Genomic DNA, 26195 nt, shown 5'->3' with positions numbered 1-26195 from the left:
CTATAAAATGTAGATTCTCCGCATTACACTGTACTGAGTATCATTCTAGGTCATTCTGTTTTGAGGACATAGATACCATTACTTTTCGACTATGTGCTTACTGGTACAAATGTCTGCGTGTGTGTGTGTGTGTGTGTGTGTGTTTGCCTGGGAGCCGATTTGCAGGCAGGAGGGAGGGCTCGATGGCGTGCGGGCGTCAAGCTCAGGGCACCTAATTACAGCAAGGTCTCCCACAGCCAGCCTGCGTCTCCCTCAGCCCCCCATGTTTGGGTGCATTTCCCCTGGAAGAATCACATGATATGCGCCCCTCATCTGTGAAGCTTCGGTCTCAGGAGGACCCCACCTTAGCACAATGCAGCACCATGACTGATTAGCTGGGCTAGATGCTCATTCTCTTTGTTGACAGTTGTCGTTTAGCTTCTTAGCCTAATACGTTGTTTTCTATATGATTTCTCAAAAATCTTGAGGGATCTCATGTGGGCTATGTGGGGAACTACAAGTAGTTCAGGCACAATCTGCCGAAACCGATTCAAAGTGGGCTGCTTTTCTATGATCTGTTTCGTTTTTTTATTATAATTTGTATTTTTTTTGGTACACAGGTGATGTACAGATCAGTCACTGGCGGTTATTAGTGAGCTTGCTGAAACAGGCTCTTTTCACACCCTTTCCTCCCCAGAAGAACAGCAGCTAGCATTCATCTCATTTCAGAGAATGAAAATGCAGAGACAACATAGAAAAAAGAGATGGGGATGGATGCCAATAATGGCAGTTGGTTATTAATGTTGCTGGTTATTTACCAATAGTTGAATCTAGGCACAGTGGTCACAATTGGGGACACTTGAAAACTCTGCGTTTGTGGTGTCTTGCCAATGAATGGCTGCGGAGGGCAGGGTAGCAAAGTCACACTGAATGGCAAGAGGCAGCAAAATGGTCAGGTTTATCATTGTAAAAAGAAAGATATTCACACACCCCTCCCATCTCCTCTCTCGCTTTAGCTTTCCCTTCCAAAAGCTGGGAACCAATAAGTGGGCCAACCCACATCAGGGATTAGCTATCTGGCTAGAGGACTTTGATTGTGCGCACAGCAAGCTGCGTGCTCCGCGTGGGAACGACTGTAAACACATACAGAGGTGTCGGAGACGGGAAAGACACAAAGCGAGCTAGACGGGCTTCCCTCTGCGCTTCCTACCGTTTCATTGGAGATATTTGAATATGATACGTTACAAAGGGAATTCACGATTGCTGCGTAACACATTTTTAACGATTGATCCAGTGATATGCTGGAGAAATCATATAACAAAGGATTTGCAATACAAAAAAAAAAAAAAGACTAAAAAACACTGTGGTTGAAGAACAATATATTTAGTTTGGCCTGGACTGACTCTTTCCCACACGGGAGAAACAAATCTGGATTGTGCCACTTCAACGATGTCGTGTAAATCCAGGCCAAAATAAACTTTCTTTTTAGGCGTAGTAATAAACACATGAAGTGTAGCAAGTTGGTCTTTTGCTTCTGGATCTGTGCGCTATGCATGATGGAAAATGCTCTCCACCTGCGAACACTAGTGCAGGGCAAAAGCCAGGAAAACTGACAAAACGGACTGCTCGGGATTTTTATTTCAAATATCTGTCATTTCAATGCCCCTTGTACCGAGCAATCTTGTTCCTCCTCCATCTGTCTCTCTTTCCTTCGCTACCTCCTCCCTATTCTTTTGTTCTAGGTCCATTAGAGTTGTCCTTGACAAACGAGCAAGTGAGCCCATTGCAGCCTTTAGATGAGAGGAGCCATTCAAACCCTCCTTTGCTCTCGCGTTGTGGCAAGAATAGGGGCGGATATGGGGGAGATGTCCAAATAGGATAGTGGCAAAATAGAAGAGAAAGCCTTTTTTAATTGCGCAAACATCTTTCACAAGGCACAGAGCTTTGAATGAGACAGGATGTCTATTATGAGGAACTTTCTTGAGCTCTTTAGAATCTTGTTTAGACAGACAATAACATCCATCGAGAAATCATTATTACAGAATCACGACTAGTTTCTATGAATCGAACTACTTGGTTGTTTTCCCCCCCGTTGCGGCTCATATGGTCAGATGTGAACACAGAAACTGAACTTGGGTGAGGAACAAGATAAACAGACCGAGGTGGTGTAGGTATGGTTCTCGACCCTGATTCACTCTCAACTGGCGAATGACGTGCAATAGCATAATGCTGCAAACAAGGGCTGTGAAAGCATCCTGAAAAGCAGGCAGAGTTAAGCTGTGGTCCTTGAAGACCACCCTTTCCGCTGAAACTGGGAAATTCAACATGAACATCCCGGGTGATTTTCGATGAAAGGCGGAACACACCCTGGACTTTGTCACCAGTCACATACAAGATACTGTACGTATCTTGTAGACCAGGGGTGTCAACACGGGTGCTGAGGTACAACACGGTGTAACCAATGACAGAGCAATGCAGTGAGTTCACAGCGTGACCAAACTTTCTTTATATACGACTTTGGTAAGGGGTCTCTAGTGCGCCCTCCAGTGGCCAGAATAAGCAACAACTATTGAAAAATAGCAATGAATGCGCCGGATTTGCTCCCTTGGCAGGCCGTTTTTGGCCCCCAGGCCGCACGTTTGACACCCCTACTGTAGCCAAACAACGATTCACACTTATATTCACCCCCCTGTCACTGAGTGGGACTTGAACTCACGCTGCCTGCACGAAAGTCAGGCGAGTGCCACGACACAGTCACTGAGTAGAACGTATATTTAAAAGTGATTCCTGCTTCTCACCAAAAAAAAAGTCAATATTTGGAGAGTTGCTGTTGAGAGTCTTGTTTCCTGACTTCTGCCAAGGTGGCCATGAGGTGTAGCAGTGTGTGTGATGTTTGATTTCAGCATTATAATACATTCAATTACATTTATTTAACAACTGAATAGAAATAGGTTAGCACATCTTCCTCACAGTTCTGAGGACCCGGGTTCAATTCCGGCCTCGCCTGTGTGCTGTTTGCATGTTCTTCCCGTGCCTGCGTTTGTTTCTTCCAGGTACTCCAGTTTCCTCCCACATCCTAAAAACATGCAAGGTAGGTTAATTGAAAACTCTAAGTGGCCCTTGGTGTCAATGTGAGTGCGAATGGTTGTTTGTTTATATGTGCCCTGCGATTGGCTGGCGACCAGTCCGGGGTTTACCCCGCCTCTTGCCCGAAGATAGCTGGGATGGGCTCCGGCACGCTCGCGACCCTCGCGGTGTAGAAAATGGTTGGATGGATGGATGAATAGAAATAATTGGGGGGAAATATACTGTAAGGGTGCAGATGTTTAATAACAGACATTTTTTAACTCAAATATTAAGGCTTCCCAGAATCCCTGGTTTTATTCAGGTTTGCCTCAGCTACCTGTCTAACCACTAGGATGGAGAAATTTCAAATGGAAATTGAAGCACATGTCAACCCCTCTTTCTTGTCATGTCAGTAAATCTTTTTAAAGTGTGTATCGACAGGTATAAAATAGGGTAAGGAGTTTGTGTTTGTACTTTTATAAGACACCTTGACACAGACCAAAAAACAGATGGCAGGTAAACAGGCAGCTATGTAGGTGGGAAACCAAGCAGATGATGAATAGACGGGCGGCTAGCCGGGCAGATTGGATGAGCGGCGGACAGCCTGGCTGCTTTCCGGCAGTGAACTGTTGGCCAGAAAGAGTCGCTGGCAGGCGGACGTGCAGATGGACAGAGACGGAGACACAAAAGCAGAGGGATAATGGAGAGAAAGAGAGAGAGAGAGAGAGAGAGAGAGAGAGAAAGAGAGAGACAGACTGGCTGGACCAAAGACAGGCAAGCAGTGCTTTAGACATGCACCATTGGTAACAGGACAGGCAGTTGGCGTAAGGAGACGCAGGGACAGCAAATGCCGCTGGCAGAGCGGGAGAGCGAGGTAGCCTGAAATAGAGCTGCACAGATAGAGAGAGAGGATGAGGTCAGTGCACGGTTGGCTAGCTGACTGTTGATCTGTGTGGCACAGAGTTGGCAGAAGATTCTCCTCAGGGAGAGAGCAGCTTCACACAACCTCCCTCTCCATCCCTCCATCCCTTTATTGCTCCATTCTTCAGCTGGACTGAAAGCTAGGCCTGGGAGGAGAATTTGAGTCCACGTGCATGTTTCCAGTGTTAGGCCAGGTAACAATTGCTATCGAGTGACGGTTCGGGGTGTTCAAACAGGAAGGAAATCATCTTCCTTACCGTAAAGTCAACAACTGTAGCTTTTTAGTACATTCATTTATCACTGGAGTATGTAGTACCAGGGCTAAGTGATTATGGAGAAAATAATCATCGAGATTCATTTGATTGATTTTGAGATCAATTCATAGACACAATTATTCATTGGTTTCTATATTTAGTATTTTTTCCAATACCAAAACTCAACTTTCATTCTAACTTAAAAGAACAACCGGAAAACACTGAAGTAAAATAAAAAATACATTAAAATAATAGCACTCACTGAATACGATAAATGAAAAAAAAAAAAAGATACGGTGGGACGGTGTTGACTGGTTAGCACATCTGCCTCACAGTTCTGAGGACCCGGGTTCAAATCCAGCCTCGCCTGTGTGGCGTTCGCATGTTCTCTCATGTTCTCTCTGTGGGTTTTCTCTGGGTAGTCCTCCCACAACCCCAAAACATGCATGGTAGGTTCATTGAAGACTCTAAATTGCCCGTAGGTGCGAAAGTGAGCGCGACCGGTTGTTTGTTTATATTTGCCCTGCGACTGGCTGGCGACCAGTTCAGAGTGTACCCCGCCTCTCGCCCAGAGTCAACTGGGAAAGGCTCCAGCATGCCCACGATCATACTTTGTTAAACAAATCGATGTAATAAAATTTACATGTATCTGTTTTTATTCCAAAGTAGCCCTGTGAATGCCTGCCCGAGTAAAATTGTCCAAATTGCGAAAAAGGCTTTGGGTTAGGGTTATCTTTAATGCATTGTTCATTTGTATTTTTATTTCACGAATAGGATTTTTGTTCAGAAAAGGATGTCGACATGTGAATTGAAATGCAAAGGATGTTTCTTATGACTAAAGTTACACAAGGTGAAAAAGTGCTAATGTCTGTCTGTGTGTGTGTGTGAGAGAGAGCGAGAGAGAGAGAGAGAGAGAGAGAGAGGGAGAGAGAGAGAGAGATTTGCGCTTTGCTGCAGGCTGGAAAGCTGCTCCAAATGTCCATCTGCCGGTTTCACAATCCACCTGAGCCTGCTCACATGTGCGCAGATGCACACACTAGCACACACAAAGACGTACGCGTGCACACACACACACACAAACACACGCACACACAGACGCCGATGCAGCTGCACCCATGTTCACATATACGCACCCAAATACAAATAAAACCAGGTCATTGCACGTTTTATAGCTATCAATGCTTCATGTCATTAAGCCAGTTCAAAAAAATAAATAAACATACTGTATATTTTCAACCATCACTTAAGAGCAAAAGCACTTTTTGATTTGATCCATGAACAACTTGAAAGAACAGGCTGAAACATAATTGCAAAAAGCCCAGCTCCATTCAGACCTATGTTCGGTTTTCACAGCCATTTGCATAAAAACATCCCACCTTTCCAGGAACTGTCACCTCCTTGTGCCTGCAATATGCTGAGTGATCGCAACCTAACAAGTTTCCTGACAAGGTTCCAGAAATGCACATATACACATTTCACAACAGGTGTTATGAAATGTACAGTATGTGGGCTAGGCGAAGGAAATATTGTACTGTACACACAAAAAAGACAAACAATATACTGTACTGTAATGTATGGTAACACATTTGTATTTACACAATTCGTATTGAGAGAACAGGAGATTTTTTTTAGAAATATTTTAGTGCAATGCTCTACTTGTTGTGATTGTACAAAATTATTAAGCAAGGCTTACCTCAAGCCATATAACACAGACACGTTTAATGTGTGCATGATATGTTTCGGTATTTATTTGGTAGAATTTTACGATGACTAAGAATGTTAATGAAGGTGCATTTACTAATGATAATCTGTATTATAATTGCTTAATACGGGTGGTACACTGCACAACTGTAAGGAGAGCAACCCATCATAAAACTATATATATATATATATATATATATATATATGGTAGGTTAATTGACAACTCTAAATTGCCCGCAGGTGTGTATGTGAGTGCGAACGGTTGTTTGTTCGCATGTGCCCTGCGATTGGCTGGCAAGCGGTTGAGGTTGTACCCCGCCTCCTGCCCGATGATAGCTGGGATAGGCTCCGGCACGCCCGCGACCCTCGTGAGGAGAAGCGGCTCAGCAAATGGATGGGAGGAAACCGGAGTAGCTGGAGAAAACCCACACAGGCACGGGGAGAACATCCAAACTCCACACAGACGAGGCCGGGATTTGAGCCCCAGTCCTCAGAACTGTGAGGCAGATGTGCTCACCAGTCTTCCACCGTGCTGCCTAGCAAGTTAGTGTTATTTATATTATTTCAGCTATGATTTTATTGTTGGCCTTTTTTTTAAATTTATTTTTATTTTTTTTTCCCTCCCTAGAAAAGAGATGTTTAATTAGTGTTAGAATTATAACGGGGTCCTTGTAAAACGGTCTCCACTGTAAATTGTCACCAGCTGGACCAAAGGTTTGAGAATCGCTCTTCCAAACAGTTAAATACTAATGGCTAGAAACTAAGCACTGTGAGATTTTCATGAAGAAAATATTTTCGGAAGACTATTGATAATACATCAATGAACAAACCTGCTCTATGGAAGCGCAAACGTGAGCCTGAACTAGCGTCCAGTAGTTGACATTGTCGCTGCTTCTCCTCGTTTTCCGTCAAAATTTACTCTGCTATCATTGCTAGCGGCTAGCAAGCGAAACTAAGCAGCTTGAAAGGTTTCAAAGTGCAAGGCGATTTGCCACGTCTCACACACACACACACACACACACACACAGACGCATACATCCTAAACGATCATTTCTTGCTAGATTCCTTCTCATCTGCCATACACCAGACAGACAGTTGTCTTTTTAAAAAAGTGCTACTTTTTACTTTAAAACAACACACATACACATACTGTGGGGTCTCATCTAATCACTTGGGACGCTATGGAAAGGAGTCACTCGAAATGGGGCATAAAAAGGGAAGCGAAGAAGAAAAGAGACGAAGAACAAAGTAGCCTTGACAGTGCTAACTGCCGTTTGCTAACTGAAAAATCAAGTACAAATCAAAGGAATTACGAGCGTTTTTCTTGGAAATACAACACATATACAGCTCCACATAAAGTCCGTGCTTAAATCGAGTGCGGTATTTCCTTTTAAACGCTTGAAATCGATATATATATATATATATATATATATATATATATATATATATGCTAATTTGCTGAGCATAAATCGATCCAGTTGGATCGTAGGAATATAAACTGATACATCGACACAATGAATGAATTGTTACATCATATATAGTATGTGTGTATGTATATGGGGAGGACCTCTATGAGGAGTTGAAAATTCCGAAGAGCATGCCAAATGAACAGCAAAACTTCCTCTTTTCCCACATAATTATAGTCTGCCCATGTGAATGAATCTAAAAATGCTCTCTGGGAGCAAATGCTATTCAAGGAGCTAATTTGAATTATCAGTGTGATTCCCCCAAATTGAAACGCACTCAGTCTTACGATGGCCAATTCCTTGGACTCCGACTCTTGAATTTGAGCAAAGTGAGGGGGCATCGCTAGCTATTCTATTATGCTGTTATTTTGGGTGCCACAGGATACCCAGTGACTGTGTAGAGCCTTGCCATTGACTGATGTGTGTGTGTGATCAACAGGGGTGGGGTGCCTCCATACAGGACGACATTTGTGTGTGTATGAGTGTGTGCCTATGCCTGCATTGGAGATGGATACAATTTGGAGGGTGCTCAGTGTTTTCCTACCTTCTCTTTAGAGCATGTGTGTGTGTGTGTCAGAGAAAAAGAGAGATGGCATGTGTGTACAGTGGCTGGGTGTTCTCTCTTTTTCTGTCTCTCATCCTTTCTGGCTCTCCCCCCTGTAGTGATCTGTGAGTGTGTGTGTGTGTGTGTGTGTGTGTGTGTGTGTGCACCTGAATCTTTGTGTGTGGCTCTGCATGTTAATGAATATGATGCTGTGGGTTTGCATGCTTCTGTGTCTGCTACATTGCCTATGCTGACATACAGTATTGCAAGTTGTGGGTACCTTCGTGTGTGTGTGTACGCGTGCCTGCCTCTGTTGTCATCCCTGGGTAAAGCCTCAGGACAAATAGGGTCATGTGACAGGCAGCCCTCCCTATCTATCTGCAAACTGCATCATTGGTATTCTGGGTCGTCACTGGCAGCGATGTGGGTGGGGGACAAGAAAAAGAAGAGGAGGAAAATAAATGGGCGCAAAACCGGTAGGCTTATATATTTATTCAGATGAAGATGTGCTTTCTAAAAAGATTACACAAAACCAGGAACGCATTCATTCAAACTGCTGCTGCTTCTTGTTGCTTGCGAGCTATGATGCCGCACAATGTACAGACAACGTAATTTGAACAAACTGTACTTCTGCTGGCCAGACATAGAATGCCAATATTGACAATATTGAATTTGTCCTAGATTTATATAGTCATCTTCATGTTACCTAAAGCAATGTGAACCTTTCCATTTTCTGAATGTGTATTCAGCTTCCTCAGGAACACAACTTTATTATTCACACTATCTTAACCACCCACCACCACCGTTTCTGAAGTCAACGAGAATGAGCAAGTACATAGGACTGAGAGAAAGAGTCGAATTTTGGGATGGGAGAAACCCAAGGACAGCAGAACAATAGAGCTCAGTACATTTCGACGTGGGTGCTGTTAGAGCAGGCACACAAACAGACAAGTTCATGGATTCACAAATACATGAATATACACACTACTACATCAGTAATCAGGATATTCATGGTCAACTGAGTCAGAGGCAATTCGCGTGTCATAGGTACATATAGTCTCCCTCAGTTCTATACATTCCATCCATCATATTGGGCAAAAATGAGTCTAGCTCCTACATACTGTCTCCCTGCTACATGCACCAACATCGCAGCGTGTCTTTGAACATGTGGCTTCTGAAAGGCTGCCAGCTGGCTAGTCAGTCTCACCGGTGACTGGTCCTCTGCAAGCAGCAGCTTTCGCTTACTCTCATTCCGTCAGGTAAAAAGATTCAAATGCTTTACCACATTTTGTTCAAATGCGTAGCTGTATTGATGGTGTGACAGACATGAAATAAAACATCATCCTTTTAGCTGACACATTTTGGATGTTCGACTGAAAATTGTGACCAATCCCGCGTGGCCTATAACAATTTGTTTTCATTTCATTTCTTCAAAGATCATTTTAGTCTTGAAGATGAAAAAAATCTTCATGCTGTAGGATCATGATACAGCCTAAGCAAAATTGGGACTCTGTTCCTCTGTCACTAAAATAACCACTCCTACACGTAAAATATCAATATGTAAATATATTATAAGAATGTAATTTGGAAATGTAACAGATATTCTAACACACTTGACACTTGGCTTTTTGTTCAGAATGCGTTTGTGTTGTGGCTATTTGTAGCATTCTCTGCTTCTATTTTGCATCTCTGCAATTGTGTCGGTTTCTCTTTTTGTTTCAGCATTTGCAATAGTAATAACAATACTTTCATTTGCAGGTGCTTTCAGAGCAAATAATGACAATTACTGTCGTAATCACTTGAAAAAAATTCATGAACTTTATATGATGGATGTAACATAGGGATGGGTCAAGACAGAGATGTAAGGGGGTTCCAGATTATAGTAGGATTATGGTTTTTGAATATTGGGTGATAGGTCCAAAGGTTGTCCTGGTAAGGATGCGGGCAGCTGAGTTGTGGACCAGTTGAAGTTTATGGAAAAATGTGATGACCGACAAGACGAGAGTAACGATAATCTAGATCTGTATGTTGCTCCAAAACCTGTATGCACCTTTCAATTCATCTGTTCATCTGTCAGATGGAATGCTCTTGCAGACGGAGCTGGACCAATACGTCATCGCTCTCCATGGCAGATGAGAGTTTGGGAAGAACTAGAAAGTGAGCCACCTTTGAAAATCTGTCAACCAATGTGAGAATGAACGCGTTACCTTTGAACGAGGGAAGTCCGGGAACAAAGTCCAGGGTGATGTGTGACCCCGAATGCCTGGGGGTGGGTGGGAAGTGGACGAAGCAGACCAGAGTTCAAGTTTTATTTTGAGTACCTACTGTGTATGCCGAAACGTATGTCTTTCCACGTGGTGGGCTACCAGAAATGTGGATGGGGGAAAGGGGGAAAGCCAGTATTCTGTGGATTCCAGTGTGACAGGTAAGCTGTGAGGAGTGGGCCCGCTGTCAGGGACAAACAAACACTGTCAGTGGAGCCCATCAGGATCAGATTGCCCATTCTGCGGCTTCTTCACCAGTGTGCCTATCTTCAAATTAATGGGTTCTGAGTCTGTTTTAATGCCCTCTGCAGCAAACTGGCGGGACAGGGCATCAGGCTTGGCATTTTGGGGCTTGCGACAGTAAGATAAAGTGAATGTGAAATGGTCAAATAAAAAAGGTTTACTTTACTAACGAGGTTTTTATGATCGGTCCACACAATGAATGGGTGTTCTGCTCCTTCCCCCCGAAAAACTCCACCATTCCTCCAGCGCCATCTTCACCACCAAAGCTCTCTGTCACCAATCCAAAGATTTTGCTCTGCTGGATGCAGCTTACCATCCTCCACAGATCGCAGGGACAGCTCTCCGCAAACTCCCACTCCTCATGCATCCACTTCAATAATAAATTATGTATTCAGGTCTGGGTGAGCAATGACAGTAGCTGAGGTAAACCATTTTGAAGCTCGCTGAATGCCATATCAGCCTCTCCCGACCAAAGGAAAGGTGTAGAGGTTGACGTTAGGGCGGCAAGAGGGACTGCAACATGGCTGGAATTCCTAAAAAAAACATCTGTAAAAATTGGCAAAACCAAGGAACCCTTACAGCTGCTTTCAAGGAAGGTTTAGGCCAATCAGGGACTGAAGTTATCTTTGTTGGTTCTATCTGAAGCTGCCCCTCAGCAATGACATAACCCAGAAAGGCTGTCTTAGAAATATGGAACTCCGATTTTTTACGCCTTCACAAGCAGCTTGTTCTTAAGAAGTCTCTAGATCACCTGCCGTACATGTATTTCGTGAGAACTGAGGCTAGAACTGAAAAAAATCTAAATCTCGTCCAGACAGACAAGAACAAATCTGCCAATCATATCCCGCAGGACATCATGCACCAGGACCTCAGTGATGACATTGATATTTTTTCAGCATAATACAGCCGTCCTAAACCTTTTTATGCACAAATATGTCTTTTGAAATATGTAAAGACATATTTCAACTGACCGGCATAGAAAACAAATACAAACAAATAATTAAAAAGTAGAACTTAGCATTAGGCTAATTGTAGTTGTTGTAATTAGTAGAAGTCTTGCACATGTTTCTCTTCACCAAAGCGGCCGGCCTCATCTTGTGCTCCACAGCGTAGCATGTTGTGACACAGGACGTTGTAGGCAGGCTAAACAAAAATTCGCATTTCTCCGTTTGTAGGCACTGTTTCTCTTTTACTTGAGCTGTTATTTTAATTGAGGACAGACTTTTTGGGTGTCTCACTTTGGGTCAAATATTTCCACACACATACAGAACAGCATCCATATGGCCATCTACACCGACGTCAGTGTCCTAAGGTGTCGCTTTCAGTGTTGTGTCATGACACTGGTGTGTGTTGTATCTTACAATTTCTATGATGAACCAAGTTGTCATTAGCTCACAGTTGTTGTCTGTACATTGTTAGACACAACATTTTGGCGATGAAGATAAAGTTCTCTGCGCCATTGCACTCGTTTCTCACTTCGAGTCCTAAGGTACCATCGGTATGAGTCTTTGAATAGCTGAAGCTACTGAAACTACGCACTATGCTTTTCGACAATCTGCTTACTTATGAGCCGCACAGACAAACGAAGACATTTTGCTGCTCCAGTGAGCATTATAGTCTGGCAACAGCAGGAAATGGGTGAGTCGAAAGTCCTCTGCAGTTTGTCCGATTGGAAGATTAGACAGAGAAAACGTGTGATTAGCAATGAGTCGACTTCAAAGCATTTTAGTTCGGTGTGGAATAGTAAAGTTCAACCCTCAATGACATCCTTATTGCAACATATTGTAATTCAAATTAATAACAGTGTACATTAAAATGCTGTTACTCATATATGAGCATCCCATTTTCCCATAACTTTGAAAGGCAGATGGACACACAAGAACAAACTACATAGTTAACTTGTAATCATTGCAACTTGCTCGACTCATTGAATGTACCAAAGTGGCATAGCATAGTTCCGTCGTAGCTTGCAGTTTAAGCAGATGGACTGGACCAAAGGTTTTCCTTTCCAACTTAGCAAGACACACGGTCCGCTGTATAAAAAGAAGCTTGATCATTTAGTGGATTGATCTTCGCTGTGTCAGCGGTTCGTTTATCATCTTTCTTTCATCTAAGAGGGTTATTTTTGTTTAATTGACAAGATAATTGTCTCATATTAATGCATTAATAGATTGATGTATGTTGATTTATTAATGTATTCATGTATGTGCATCTATAACCTTCTTAAACAAGCTTTTTTTAAAACATTTTTGGAGCTGTCATTTAAAATCATATACTGTCATTAAAAAATGTGTTCACTAATCAAGGAAGAAATATCTTTTTTCTTTTATGGAATAATAAAAATGTTCATGCACAATAATTCAGGTGGTGCCTTTATTGAATTCACTTCTCTGGAAGGACCAATCAAATGGGCTCTCATTCATAGATATTTGGAGGTCAGCTGTCTTTTTGCACGCTGCCCACAATATAGAGAATTCTTACCTCACATAATGCTAGCTCTTCAAGTAGAAATATGGAAAAAAACCTCGACTGCTCCTGTATTACTTTATTGTACTGTATGTTAATTAAAATAATTTTTCTGTGTATAATAATGTGCAGTATACCATCCACAATAGGAGGACTCAAAGGCGGCCAGTGTGTCGGTCGGGCTACAAACTGTTCTGGCCTTTTCCAAGAAGAGACGAGATTGGGCAGCCTAATAGAAGACTGGCCGCAAGCCACACTTCACTTGGCTTCGCGCAGCTCAGCGTGCAGTCTAGCAGCCCATTCATTGTGTACTGCATGTTAGGCTTGCGCACACAAGGTGAAAAATGCTTTCCTTCATTATGTGTTTTGGTTGTGTCAGCAACCTTGACTTGAGTCCATGCAAACGATACAAGGACAGCCTGTAGAAGCCCGCTCCAAAATCATCAATTGGGAGGGAAAATATGTTCATCGCTATCATTTGGGTATTTCAAGCATTTGTTAGTTTTGTGTTCATTTGTATATTTATCTATAATTTAGGTGTCTTAAGCATTTAGTAGTTGTGTGATCATTTGCTAACAGGCATCCCTCGCTATATCGCGGTTCACTTATTACCGGTGCAGTGCACCACAATTCTTTTTTTATTGTACAGTTCAGTACAGTACAGTAACTCACTGCACATCTCCAGTAAAGTGAACCTCGTTAGCTAATTGAATATAGCCTGCCACCGCGAGTTAGAATTAATTGTAATCCATAACAGGTGGCATGGATAGAGAGAGGATGGAAACTGCTTTATTAAACAAACGGTAACAAAATTCAGTAATCAAAAGCACATTCTTAGCACGCCTGCCAGTAGCCTCAACTCACACCATCACTGTAGCCCACAGTGGCTAATACTATAGCCAGGAAATAGCTCTCTCACAGCACCTCCACATATGTTCAACAGACTCGAACTGCCTTTTAAAGGCACACACATACTCACGGTCACAGTTACTATCGTGTAGAATTTGTGGATGTGAGCCGCAGTGGACAAAAGTAATACCTGCACTTCACATGCATATAGTGTACTTTATTGATTGGTGGTGAAGCGTATGCATGAAATGTTAAAATACTACTATCCATCCATATTCTTAGCCGCTTCTCCTCACGCGGGTCGCGGGCATGCTGAAGCCTATCCCCGCTATCGTCGGGCAGGAGGCGGGGTACACCCTGAACGCCTACGGGCAATTTAGAGTCATCAATTAACCTATCATGCATGTTTTTTGGGACGTGGGAGGAAAGCGGAGGGCCCGGAGAAAAGCCACGCAGGCACGGGGAGAACTTGCAAACTCCACACAGGCGGGGCCGGGGATTGAACCCGGGTCCTCAGAACCGTGAGGCGGATGTCCTAACCAGTCGTTCACTGTGCTGCACTACTACTACTATTACTACTACTACGTTTTTAGAATGTTTTACAAAATGTAAATTAGTGAAAGTTAGGTGTATCTATTGCTAAATAATCACCGTCCGCTCCAGGAAGTGGTATGCTTTGTCTTTCAGAATAGGATCAAAATACAGAAACCGCTAAAGTAAGTTAACTGTGTAAATGTTGCTAACTTAGTAAAAGTAATCTTCATCATTTGTGGTTCACTTAGCAATCTCTCTCTTAGAAACACAAACACACTGGCACACACTCAAACTGTCAAGCCCCAAGATATTTTTCCTTCTTTCTAACCCCTTCCTGATCTGATTATTAACCTTAATAAATGAACCTTTGACTTCTTGAAAACATTATTTGAGGCCCTTTAGGATTTGTAGTTGAGTATCCCTGATGTGCAGTGTAGTGTGGTCTTCTATATGTCGTGTTGTCCGGTGGCTTTTCCGAGTCAAGGCTCGGTAACCTTGCTGTTCTGAGGCTGCTGGGGATAAATCACCGTTCACTCTCTCTCTCTCTCTCTCTCTCTCTGATTCATAAACACACGCACACTCACACACAAACATGCATATTTGCTATGTTGTTCGCTTGTGAAGCAAATGGAGGTTTCCCAGTCTCATAATCAGCCTCACGTATACACACAGAGTAGCGGGGAAGTCAGATTAGGATTGTGACTGAGCGAGAGAGACATCAAGTAATTAAGGCCCTAGCTGTCCCTTGGAAACGGTCCTTTGCGCTCTCTCACTTTCTACCTCTCACTCTCGTTCTCCTCATGGTGGTCTGATTGCTGTCTGGCTTCTCTGCTCACCCGGGTATTCCACAATGTCTCGCCAGCGGCCGACTCGCAGCGCATTGTGCTGGCGACCGCTGTGGTTATGGCAGCCACGCTTCCCTCCGTCACTTTCATTCTATTTACGTATATGTGTGCATTACTGCCGCCAAGCGATACACTTGAATTAGGCCCGCAGCAGTACAGTTTGCATTACAGATGAGTTCAGTTCAGTTTTAGTGTGTCAAGTGGCAGACAAGTACGTGATGTTTACGTGTCACAGCAGTGCAGTCCAGCAGGTCAAGCATACCTCGTCAGTTGCTGCGCTCACTTCCTTTTAATAGAAGAGCGGGTCAGAAAGTGGCTTTTACCTTGGATCACTCTTCCTTATTGAAAGGAGCCGGAAGGTCATAAAGAGGCAGTCCACTTCAGTACCTGACAGCTTCTTTCACCTCTGGGTCGTCGAGCATACAGCCACCCGAATGTATTTTATGCAGGCAGATTCTGTGGCGACAAAGAATACCCTCTCAGTTACTTTATGCGATTGGCTGATTCAAAAAGTGCTTTTAGATCTTTTTATCAGTTCACTGGAGGGCTGGCTTGAATTTAAGATAGATGGATAGATATAGATAATCTAGACCTTGGGGAGGAATAACACATGCTCTGCTATCCTCTCAATGAACCCAAGCTGGACTATCTTTCTACAGCTCCAGCTCATTATTATAAAAATGTGTGGCCCAGAAAAGGAAAATCAAAGGATTAAGGGATGACATGAAACATTGTGACGACATGAAATGAAGCAAGTTAAATATTCTCACTTTATCTTGGGAAGGGTCCGATATCTATTCGCTTGGGGTTTAGTGTGCTAATGCACTGCATCGTACGGCTGTCCTTCTTGTACTAAGAAGTAGGTTTTGCAGGTATCTGTACCCTACGTGAGTATTTATTTTTCTGGCAACGCTTTACTTTTGCCCCTTATTTTTTAAATACAAATATGATAACAAATAATATGATCATGTGTCATTAGCCGCTAGTGGCCTCATGTGGCCCGGTACAGTCTTGCCGCTGTTGGCACCGTCCAATACTTCACAGCTTGCAGCGCATACTGTAAATTCACACAACAGAGACACTTAAGGAAAAGTTAACTGTTTGTGATGTTCGCTAGCCCGGCTGCGAACTAACAAGCTAGCCTGCGATGAATTATTACTGAAAACAAACACGGGAACGTTAGCTGTTGATTAAGTGTAACCTCAGTGGCACACGTTATGCACCAAGTAGCTGACTACAGCGAACGTTAACCTATATTTGATTGACAGGTGAAGGGCTCGTCTTCAGCGGACCAAGCGTGCAGTAGCCGGGTTTACACAGAGAATGTTTTGTCATTCCTATTGAAGATCTCTGGTCAACCGTTTACATGTAACGTGATGTATTCAAATCGGGTGTATACATGACGCGCACTACATTTGATCAGAACGGCCGTGTGACATGCGCACTTCGTCGTGAACATCACGTCATTTATCAAGATGGAGGTGCGTTGTCTATTCAGCACAGTAGTTGGGATTGCTTTTTTATGTTTATTTTAAAAAAAAAACGCTTGGCAAAAGTAGTTAAAAACAAGATCTCCGTTGCACACGGGTTGCGTCGGGAGGTGCCATATTTCCGCCGTGTGCAAGCGATGACGTCACCTCGCATTTACGTCGCAACAAAGCATGCGCAGACAGAGCTTTTCCCAGCTCTATTCTGAACGACGGTATACATGGTGGAAATTTACTTCGGATTCGGTTTGGCAAAAGGAATATTCCGCCCCCGTGAAACCGAACGAAATTCAATTCGGATTCGGCCTGTTTATTCTGAGCGAGGTATTTATCTGGAGCATTTTCATTTGATTTGGGCTTCTAAACCGATTAGTATCGGAGTAGAAGGCTCCGAGTAAAGCAGGCTGGTCTTCCAGCTCTTTATTCTTTACTTCAGACACAGGGAGATTAAATTGTTGATTTAATAGAGAAACAAGACAGAAAATTATAAGAATAACAACAGCAATAATAGTAAACAATACTGAATTAAAAGCAAAAAATAAAATGCAATAAATAAAAAATAAAAAGCGCGGGCCTTATTTTTCATGGTTTCAGTGGTATTAAAAAAATAACAATAATAATAATTATTGTTTATCGTAATAGTTTTTGGGAAAATATATGGTCTCGGAAAAATGATCGTGACAGGCCTAGCTAAAACACATCTTCTTTGGTCTTTGTTTCGGAGTGCTTTTTGGTGTGAAAATGAAATGACATGCACACAACTCAGCAGATCGTTGATATACAACACAGAGATTCAGTCCACCAGGCTGACCCTCAACTTGGCCGGAAATCCATCAAACACATGGAAGTGCTCTGAAAATTGCCAGCTTCATATGGAACATGATGACATTCAGGCGAAGAAAACATTTCTGTGTGTGGTGCACAAAGAAGAACACAGGATATAGAACAGAGAGAGAGAGAGAGAGAGAGAGATTTCATCTCCTCTCTGCCTGTATACATATCTGCTAGAATGTAGGTCAGGCAGCTACAGTCTCTATCAGAGCCCGGGAGACGAGGTTTCGTCTGTACGTGCGTGTGTGTGTGTGTGCGTGCAGATGCACGTCACATGAATAAAGCGTTCCTGCGTGCCCCATTGTCCTCAAGTGTCGTATGTGCGTTTTATTTAAATAATGGGTATGATTTCTGTGAGTTTGTGTGCTGGGGGTGTTTTAAACTCCTGTCATGTACAATATGTGTCACCAGACATGTGACAGCAGAATTCACAGGCAAACCTACCTGTACAAAAGGCTTTTCATTGTTGGATGACGGCGCAGCCAGTCTTTCCCGGCTATTTGTGGTGTGTTTCCTGGCTCTGACAGATATAGGAGGCCAGTGAAGGGCAGACATGGTGCTCCTCATTCTTCCAGAAACACACATTCACACACTCTTGCACGCTCCTGCCTTTCTTTGCAACAAAAAGAGAGGATGTGAATAGCTTTGTGCGCGTGTGTCTCCAGTTGTCTGTACCTTTGTGTGTGATTGACACACACAACAAAATTGCGTGTGTGTGCATGTATGTGTTCTTGCGTGCGCGTGTGTCTTCTCTGTGGGTGTGCCCCCATTGCTGTTGGAGGTCTATTATTCCCTCTCTGTGCTACGCCCGTCGCTGTCCTTGTTACTGAAACTAGCACACAGGCGCCTCACCTTATGACCAGAATAAGGCTGTAGCAGGTTGTATTGTATCCATTTCCATTTGTCTTTCAGTCAATCGCTCTTCCTTAGTCAAAAGCCCTCACACTCTTTTGTATTTGTTTGCTATTCATGCACACAAAAACACCAGGGGAATGTGGGATGTGTCCTGATTAAGAGTCAGAGAGTTGTGATTTGTCATCAGCCCCCACATGAAGACCTTCATCAGAGGACAGAGCCAACACTTACACCCTGATTATAATGACCAAGACGCAAGGATGCCTGTGTTGTGTGAGAGTAAGAAAGGGAGGGGGCAGGCGGGGGGGTTGTAGAAACACGTGTAATAAGCCGTAGTTGTGCACAGTGTGGACCAAAGTAGTATAGACACCAGGGGCTCTATTTTCGTAGACGCCGCATCTGCAGCGGGACACAAATGCTGGCTTAATAATCGGGGGTGGGTGATATATAATTGAGGTCCACGGACATATTTAAGTCAACAGTGGTTATCGTCAGCTCATTCTGTGTGTGTGTGTGTGTGTATACACATGAGAAGAGATAGCAAGGGTGGAGGGTCAACAGCCCAGAGCAATGGTGAGTGTGGTCAGGAAGTGAAGAAACTGTTCCAAGCAGGTTGGAACAGGTGGAGGAAGGTGTCAGGTGTGTTATGTGACAGAAGAGTCTCTGCTGGGATGAAGGGCAAAGTTTTTTTAATCAGTGGTGAGGCCAGCCATGATGGACGGATTAGAGACAGTGGCACTGAAGAGACAACAGGAAGCAGAGCTGGAGGTGGCGGAAATGAAGATGTTGAGGTTCGCTCTCGGAGTGAGCAGGTTGGATAAAATTAGAAAAGAGCTCATCAGAGGGACAGCCGAGGTTAGATGTTTTGGAGACAAAATTAGAGAGAGCAGACTTTGATGGTTTGGACACGTCCAAAGAAGAGACAGTGATTATATTGGTAGAAGGATGATGAGGATGGAGCTGCCAGGCAAGAGAGCGAGAGGAAGACCAAAGAGAAGGTTGATGGATGTCGTGAAGGAAGAAATGAGGGCAGGTGGTGCTCGAGATGAGGACGCAGGAGATAGGCTTACATGGAAAAGGATGACATGCTGTAGCGACCCCTAACCCCGCTGCTCCTCCACATCGAGAGGAGCCAGATGAGGTGGCTGGGACATCTGATTCGGATGCCTCCCTGGTGAGGTGTTCCGGGCACATCCCACCAGGAGTAGACCCCGGGGACGACCCAGGACGGGCCCAGGAAAGACTATGTATTTCGGCTGGCCTGGGAACGCCTTGCGATCTCCCCGGAAGAGCTGGATGAAGTGGCTGGGGAGAGGGAAGTCTGGGCATCCCTGCCAAAGCTATTGCCCCCGCGACCCGACCTCGGATGAGCGGTAGAAAATGGACGGATGGATGGGGGCAGGTAGGCCGGAGGGGCAGGGCGCACGGGCCGGGACACAGCACAGACGTGCTGAAACCCGATCCGACACCCACAACCTCCCGATCCCATACCATTCCCCCAGGAACCCTTTGCTATGTGTATGAGCCCAAATGTGTTTAGCAAGAAAAATATATACAATGAATAGTGTGAGTGCGTGCTAAGTGAGTGATTAAGAGGCACGGCTCCTGCGGGTCGGCCCCATTAGGCCGGACAACCACCGACGAAGAGGGACATCACTCCCAGACCTGCAGCCACCCACCCCTCCCGCAGGGGACCGCCCGAAGAGGAAGAGGCGACAGCAGCGGCGCAGGGAACGGAGAGAAGAGGAAGAAGCAGACCCGAGGAACGACAGGGGGGCCCCCACCGCCCCCGCCGACAGCCAAAGCGGGGGACCCAGGCGGGTCACCATCACACCACCACTACTCCCCAGGAGGTTTCCCCCCCCCCACCCCCGAGATCAGGAAGGAGTGAAAAAAAATTCCTGAACAGCAAACACAGGGACAAGAGGAAAGAGCATGCGTGTGTCCTTTCACCATGCAAACCGATCTAAAATGTGTGAAAATAAAAGAGAAAAAACACACAAACATTTGTGAAATTCGAGGTCATCTATGTTGGACAAGTGGGCCTGGATCACAATATCTACTCTCGTTCACCCCAAACAGGTTCAGGTCCTTCCTTTTGAGTTGGGTTTGCGTGCGCTTTTGTGTAATGAAAAGCAGAAATGCCTTGCTGGCCCAAAGTAAAGTCTGTTTTATGATGTAACTGCCAACACTCTTGTTATATGATACTAATCATAATAATAATACAACGGGCACTCACTCACACTCAGACTCACTGCATGTTTATCCTAAGGGCCCAATGAATGTTTTCTTTGGATCTGGCTTGAAAGGAGTTGTGAGTGACCATGTATGTGTTTGTGTGCGTGTATTGGTCCGTCTGCAGTTTTGCAACGTGGCTGCTTTCCCTCAATACATTTGCACAATTAGCAGCATTGGCGGCAACGAGACAGGCAGGCGGTTTGCGAGCAACACCTCTACAGCCTTGTGGACACGCTCTCCGTCTTCAGTTCCCGGTATCACGTTTGACCTTTTTCGACAAGAGGGACCTCTTTTCATCACCCTCCCTCTCCAGTTGCTCTCCTTCTATAACTTTGCAAAGGACGGAGAGTCGAGCCGAGGAATCACGGAGGCAGGCACGGATCATTAGCTATATTTGTCCCCCACTTCCTGCGGAGGATGATAGATCTAGCTAATTACCCCATGTTGCCGAAGCCTATCGCACATGACAAGCGGTCGTCTCTGTGGCAGAAATCTGCATGCTATATGATTATTCATGAGCCGGAGTCAAAGGAGAGGAGGAAATATCGGATGCCTCGTGTGAATGTGATTGTTGTGAAAATGATTTTAATGATGTATGTTCTCCCTCTTCTTTCTTCAATGTAGAAAATGAGTCTGGAGGAGATGTGGTGAGCATTTCCTCTCCAAGTGAATGCCAGTGGGTTAGAGTGGAAGCAGAAGGTCTGGAAGAACCGTCTCGACACCAAACCATTGCAGGTAGAGTGCAACACATTCCAATAATAAAGTGGGTTACACGCACACACCGGCAATCGGGGCAAATTTGAGCCTTTTTCATCTGTTCAGAACAACATTCTTGCCGTCAAAATCACCGAAGGGCTTATTAACCGATATCTCCGAAAACATTATCCCAATCTGTTTGGAAAACAATCGTAAATGTGATGCTGCTGCAAACACAAAGACAAATACATCTCAATACATTTTGTTAACCACTGTAGCTCAGTCTTGAGGACGTCATCAATATGCCGATTATCACACCCATTTAACCTTGGAAGAATACACTAACTACCCATTGTAATCAATTCCAAGTTTACCTATCAAGAACTACAGAAAGTAGGTAACTACGCAAACAAGTAATCAAATAAACCATGTGAAATGTGCTGTAATTAGTTGATGATTGTTGTATGCTGAATCTATCTATCTATCTATTCAGAGGAAAAGCAGACTTAGGATAAAACATCATAAACTAAACAGTGAAGTTGAATAGATTTCGATTTTTTTTTATGAGGGGGGGGGGGGGGGATAAAGGTGCATTTTTCCAGTGGAAATTCACGTCAGATTTTGGGATTCACCTCTGTCTTGTTTAAATTTAGAAAACATGATAGTAATAATTCAAACGATTGATTGAAGTTATTTCTCGGTCAAATTATCACCATCAAAAAAACTCTTACTCATCATTCAATCATCGTTTGTACTCATCCTATTCTCGATGATTTAAGAAAGAAATTACTGCTGGTGCTTTGCAGGTGAGAAGTTTCTCATGTTCCTTTTTCTTCTTATACTATTCTCGTTAACTGACTGTCTCTTTACTCATATTATACAGAGTATTTATGAAAGAGATGCTAGTTTATTCCTTAAAATTAGCTTCACAGGATAAGCATGACATCATACATGACGGAGTTTTTGTGTAACTTAAAAAGGCACCTTCAAAATTAACACTGCACAACATGAGAGGTTCCAGATGCAGTATTTTCAAGCTCTGATTGCATTCTAAAATGCCACAAACACAGATTTTCTGTCATTATCAGCGAACACGTGTCTGCATTCAGATTGCAAGTTGGACCCAGATGCAGAGGGGACAGGGAGGTGAGTTTGTGAAGAACGGTTTATTGCAGCTTGGCAGCGAACAAAGGAACTCCGAGAACTAACTCCGGGATCGGCAGGGTTCCGACGAGGACCGGTCTGGCAGGGTAGGAGTCCGTGTTGTCGGTGGGCCGCGAGAGGTGAGCGCTGGCTTGCAGGGAGCGAGGGCAGATGGCAGACTGAGGTAACTCAAGAGGTCTTCAGGAAGCAAAAGGTGGCCAGGCTACGAACTCCACGTAGAGCGCTGATAGTCTGGCGACCAGTTGGAGTCCCACAGCGTCTTAAGAGCGGTCAGGTGTAATTAGGATGACAAGGTGCGGCTGCTAGACCCTGCAAAGCGCTCATGACGCACACGCACACACACACACACACACACGGTCTGGAATCAGGGTGCTGAAACAGCAGCTCTGACAATAAGCTGTTGTGATGGTGTTCTGATGAGAACTCTTCATGCTTAAACCACCCAGCCATTTTTCTGCACTAGTTACAAAATCCACACCGGATTTCTGTCTCCATCTTCCTTGGTCATTCACTCACCCAGTCTCGTTCTCACTCAATTCCCACTCAGACGTGTACATCTCCACAGGCTTTCACGCTAATTCGGATGCACTTAGCAATTTGATCATGTCTTCTGGAGGTTTGGTGGTTCTTTAGCGCTGCACTGGATGGAATACCAATGTGCGGGTGTGAATCATCGTGTGTTCTCGTGCATGTGTGAATATGTCTTTGGCTCAGAGTGGGATTGGTTGCTATGTGTATAACACATTCTTTCAAAACTTGAAGGTGAAACAAAGAGAAACTGATTACTGTGTGGGATGTATTGACACGTCTTTTCATCCCTCTCCATTAACAAATTTCTAAGCACACACCGTCCTATTTTGGAGTCTGTTTTTCTTAACATGGTAATGTTATTAATTTTGTTGATCAAAAGCACATTTTTTTACCCCTTTTTTAAAAATACATTTGATTGACAAGTCTGAATCGTTCACGTATTGTTAGTAGAAGTTTGAAATGCAACCTGATTCTGAATTAGATGAGCAAATGCAAATCAATATAGTATTCAACTGTTGATAGTGAATAAGTAATATCAGATTAACTGTTAAAAAATGTCATTGAATGTTACCTTGATTTTCTTTGATTTATTGATTAATTTTTTTATTGCTGCCTTTTATTCCCGGTCCAATTGGCCCTCGAAAACATGGAGTGTGCTTCCTCCTCATCCTGAAAACACAGACCATCCATCCATCCATCCATCCATCCATCCATCCATCCATATTCTGAGCCGCTTCTCCTCACGCGGGTCGCGGGCATGCTGGAGCCTATCCCAGCTATCTTCGGGCAGGAGGCGGGGTACACCCTGAACTGGTTGCCACCCAATCGCAGGGCACATACAAATAAACAAACAACCATTCGCACTCACATTCACACCAACGGGCAATTTAGCGTTGTCAATTAACCTACCGTCCATGTTTTTGGGATGTGGGAGGAAAGCGGAGTGCCCGGAGAAAAGCCACGCAGGCACGGGGAGAACATGCAAACTCCACACAGGCGGGGCCGGGTTTTGAACCCCAGTCCTCAGAACTGTGAGGCTGACGCGCTAACCAGTCGCCCACCGTGCCGCGAAAACACAGACCAACCTTCATTTTCCTCAAGAATGCAGAGAGAAATATAGAAGGTTGTCCAGCATGCGCCAGAGCGGCAAGCATCCTTCCAAGTTCCAACACACACGAGGAACCTTGAGGGAGGCAAAGCACACTGCTGCTGACATAGTTGTTACTGCAGTTTTAATAAAGCTAGATGAAGAAACCTAATTCATTTGCTCACTGTTTGCTGCATTGATTGTTGGTGCAAGCCTCGTTTTGCACCGCACCCCCAGAGATTCTAAAAGCTTCAGATAGTGTGCATGTTTCTTCACACACACATTTCCAGCGAACATGAACATATGGTATGGTAGCGTTTTATTGTCAGTCCTCAATATAAAGTATGTGTAAAATACAGAGGTCTTTTAACTTCAGGACAGTATTAATCCATCCATACATGCGTTTTCTTTGACTCATCCTGTTCAGTGTCACCGGTGAGCTGGAGCCTACACCGGCTGACTTTTGGTGAGAGGCGGTATGCATACACCCTGAACTGGTTGCCAGTCAATCGACAAACAATATTCCCATTCACACTCATGGACAATTAGTCTTTAATTAACTCTAACACGGAGGATTTTTTTAATGTCAGAGGAGCCAAGGTACTTAAAGAAATCCCACTCAAACTTGGGGAGAACATGCAAACTGACGTAGATGTGGTAGCCTTACGTGCCACCATGGAGCCCTCCAAGAATAATATCATGATTGATTTATCGAACCTTTCAAAAGATACCCAATTTTTAAAGCAATATTAGTCATATTGCAGATGCCTTGTTTTATATATAAAAGCACAGAGGTTACACAACATCAACCACCTTTTTGTTGAACTACAATGAACACCTGGAGCCTGATTTACTAAGATCGAAAATAGCAGGTGCTAAATTGTGCGTTAACTCGCTCTCACAGTTTGCGTGCGCTGTTGGCGACAGGTCGAAGTGGTGGAGACCGTCACATTCAAAAGTTTCGTTTTTTTCCGCCTCAGGCACGGTGACCAACTGGTTAGAGCGTCAGCCTCACAGTTCTGAGGAGCGGGGTTCAATCCCCAGTCACGCCTGTGTGGAGTTTGCATGTTCTCCCTGTGCCTGCGTGGGTTTTCTCCGGGCACTCCGCTTTCCTCCCACATCCCAAAAACATGCATTCATTGGAGACTCTAAATTGCCCGCAGGTGTGACTGTGAATGCGAATGGTTGTTTGTTTATTTGTATGTGCCCTGCGATTGGCTGGCAACCAGTTCAGGGTGTACCCCGCCTCCTGCCCGATGATAGCTGGGAGAGGCTCCAGCACGCCCGCGACCCGCGTGAGGAGAAGCGGCTCAGAAAATGGATGGATGAAGGTTGTACAACTGTTTTTTACCATGGAGCGTTTGAGAGAGCACCGCAAGCCCAAAATGAAGTTTGAAATGATGGAATTGGAAGTGTTAGTGGAAAAATAACCATCATATTTCTGAGTTACAGAAATATATATATTCATTTTTTGTAAAGCCAGAAACCGCATATAAGCCATGATTTGTTTGATTCAGCACTTCCCGAGTGCCCATTCTGCATAGCATTGCATTTAAAACTAGTGATGGTAAATCCCAAAAAGTGCTCTGGCACAGGGCAGCACCAAGCAAATGTCACAGTGCACTGAAATGACCCAGATGCCAGGTAATGCATGGTTGAAAGGAGTTTGGTTATCAGTGTCTAGTTCCAAATCAGCCAGCCCTTCGATCATTCAGAAGCTCCAAAATTGCATTGTTGAAATGATAATTTTTGTTTACGGTATTTGAAAAATGAAAAGAGCCGCTCTCCCCGTCACCTCTCATTTTGCCTACCCCTCCTCGTCTTGTGAAGAGAGATGCTGTTTGCACCTGCCTTTGCAATGCTGTACTTATAGACGCACAACCAGTCATTGCAATTTGTCTCAGGTTTGATCAGTCACATTGTGCGTACTAAATTAATGAATTTGCATGTAGTCCTCCCAGAGCGCCCAAAATGAACAAGCTGCCAATTTAGCTTGTTTGGCAGACGTAGTCTTGGGTGCGCGTGGTAAGTAGATTAGCTTCCACATTTGTTTGCGTGAACAATCAAGTTTGCACTCCTTTTTGCATGCGCAGACCGTTAGTCAATCAGGCTTGCATGTGACTTAAGTAGATGTTTACAACATGCCTCTGTATGACAAAGCAGGATTTCTACCA

The 26195-nt window shown here is 44.1% G+C and overlaps 1 protein-coding gene across 5 annotated transcripts in view; it reads left to right on the top strand.

The window, feature by feature from the left end:
- myt1lb (myelin transcription factor 1-like, b) overlaps window positions 1-26195 on the top strand; it is a 120467-nt gene that overhangs the window by 17289 nt on the left and 76983 nt on the right. For all 5 annotated transcript variants that reach the window (XM_061794994.1, XM_061794996.1, XM_061794997.1 and 2 more), the window contains one exon: window positions 21168-21278. The gene's annotated coding sequence lies outside the window, so the exon portion shown is untranslated. The remainder of the gene's footprint in view (window positions 1-21167; window positions 21279-26195) is intronic.

The sequence above is a fragment of the Phyllopteryx taeniolatus genome, chromosome 13 (assembly GCF_024500385.1).
Source record: "Phyllopteryx taeniolatus isolate TA_2022b chromosome 13, UOR_Ptae_1.2, whole genome shotgun sequence".
NCBI classification, from domain to species: domain Eukaryota; kingdom Metazoa; phylum Chordata; class Actinopteri; order Syngnathiformes; family Syngnathidae; genus Phyllopteryx; species Phyllopteryx taeniolatus.
This window is presented reverse-complemented; position numbering and strand designations above follow the sequence as displayed.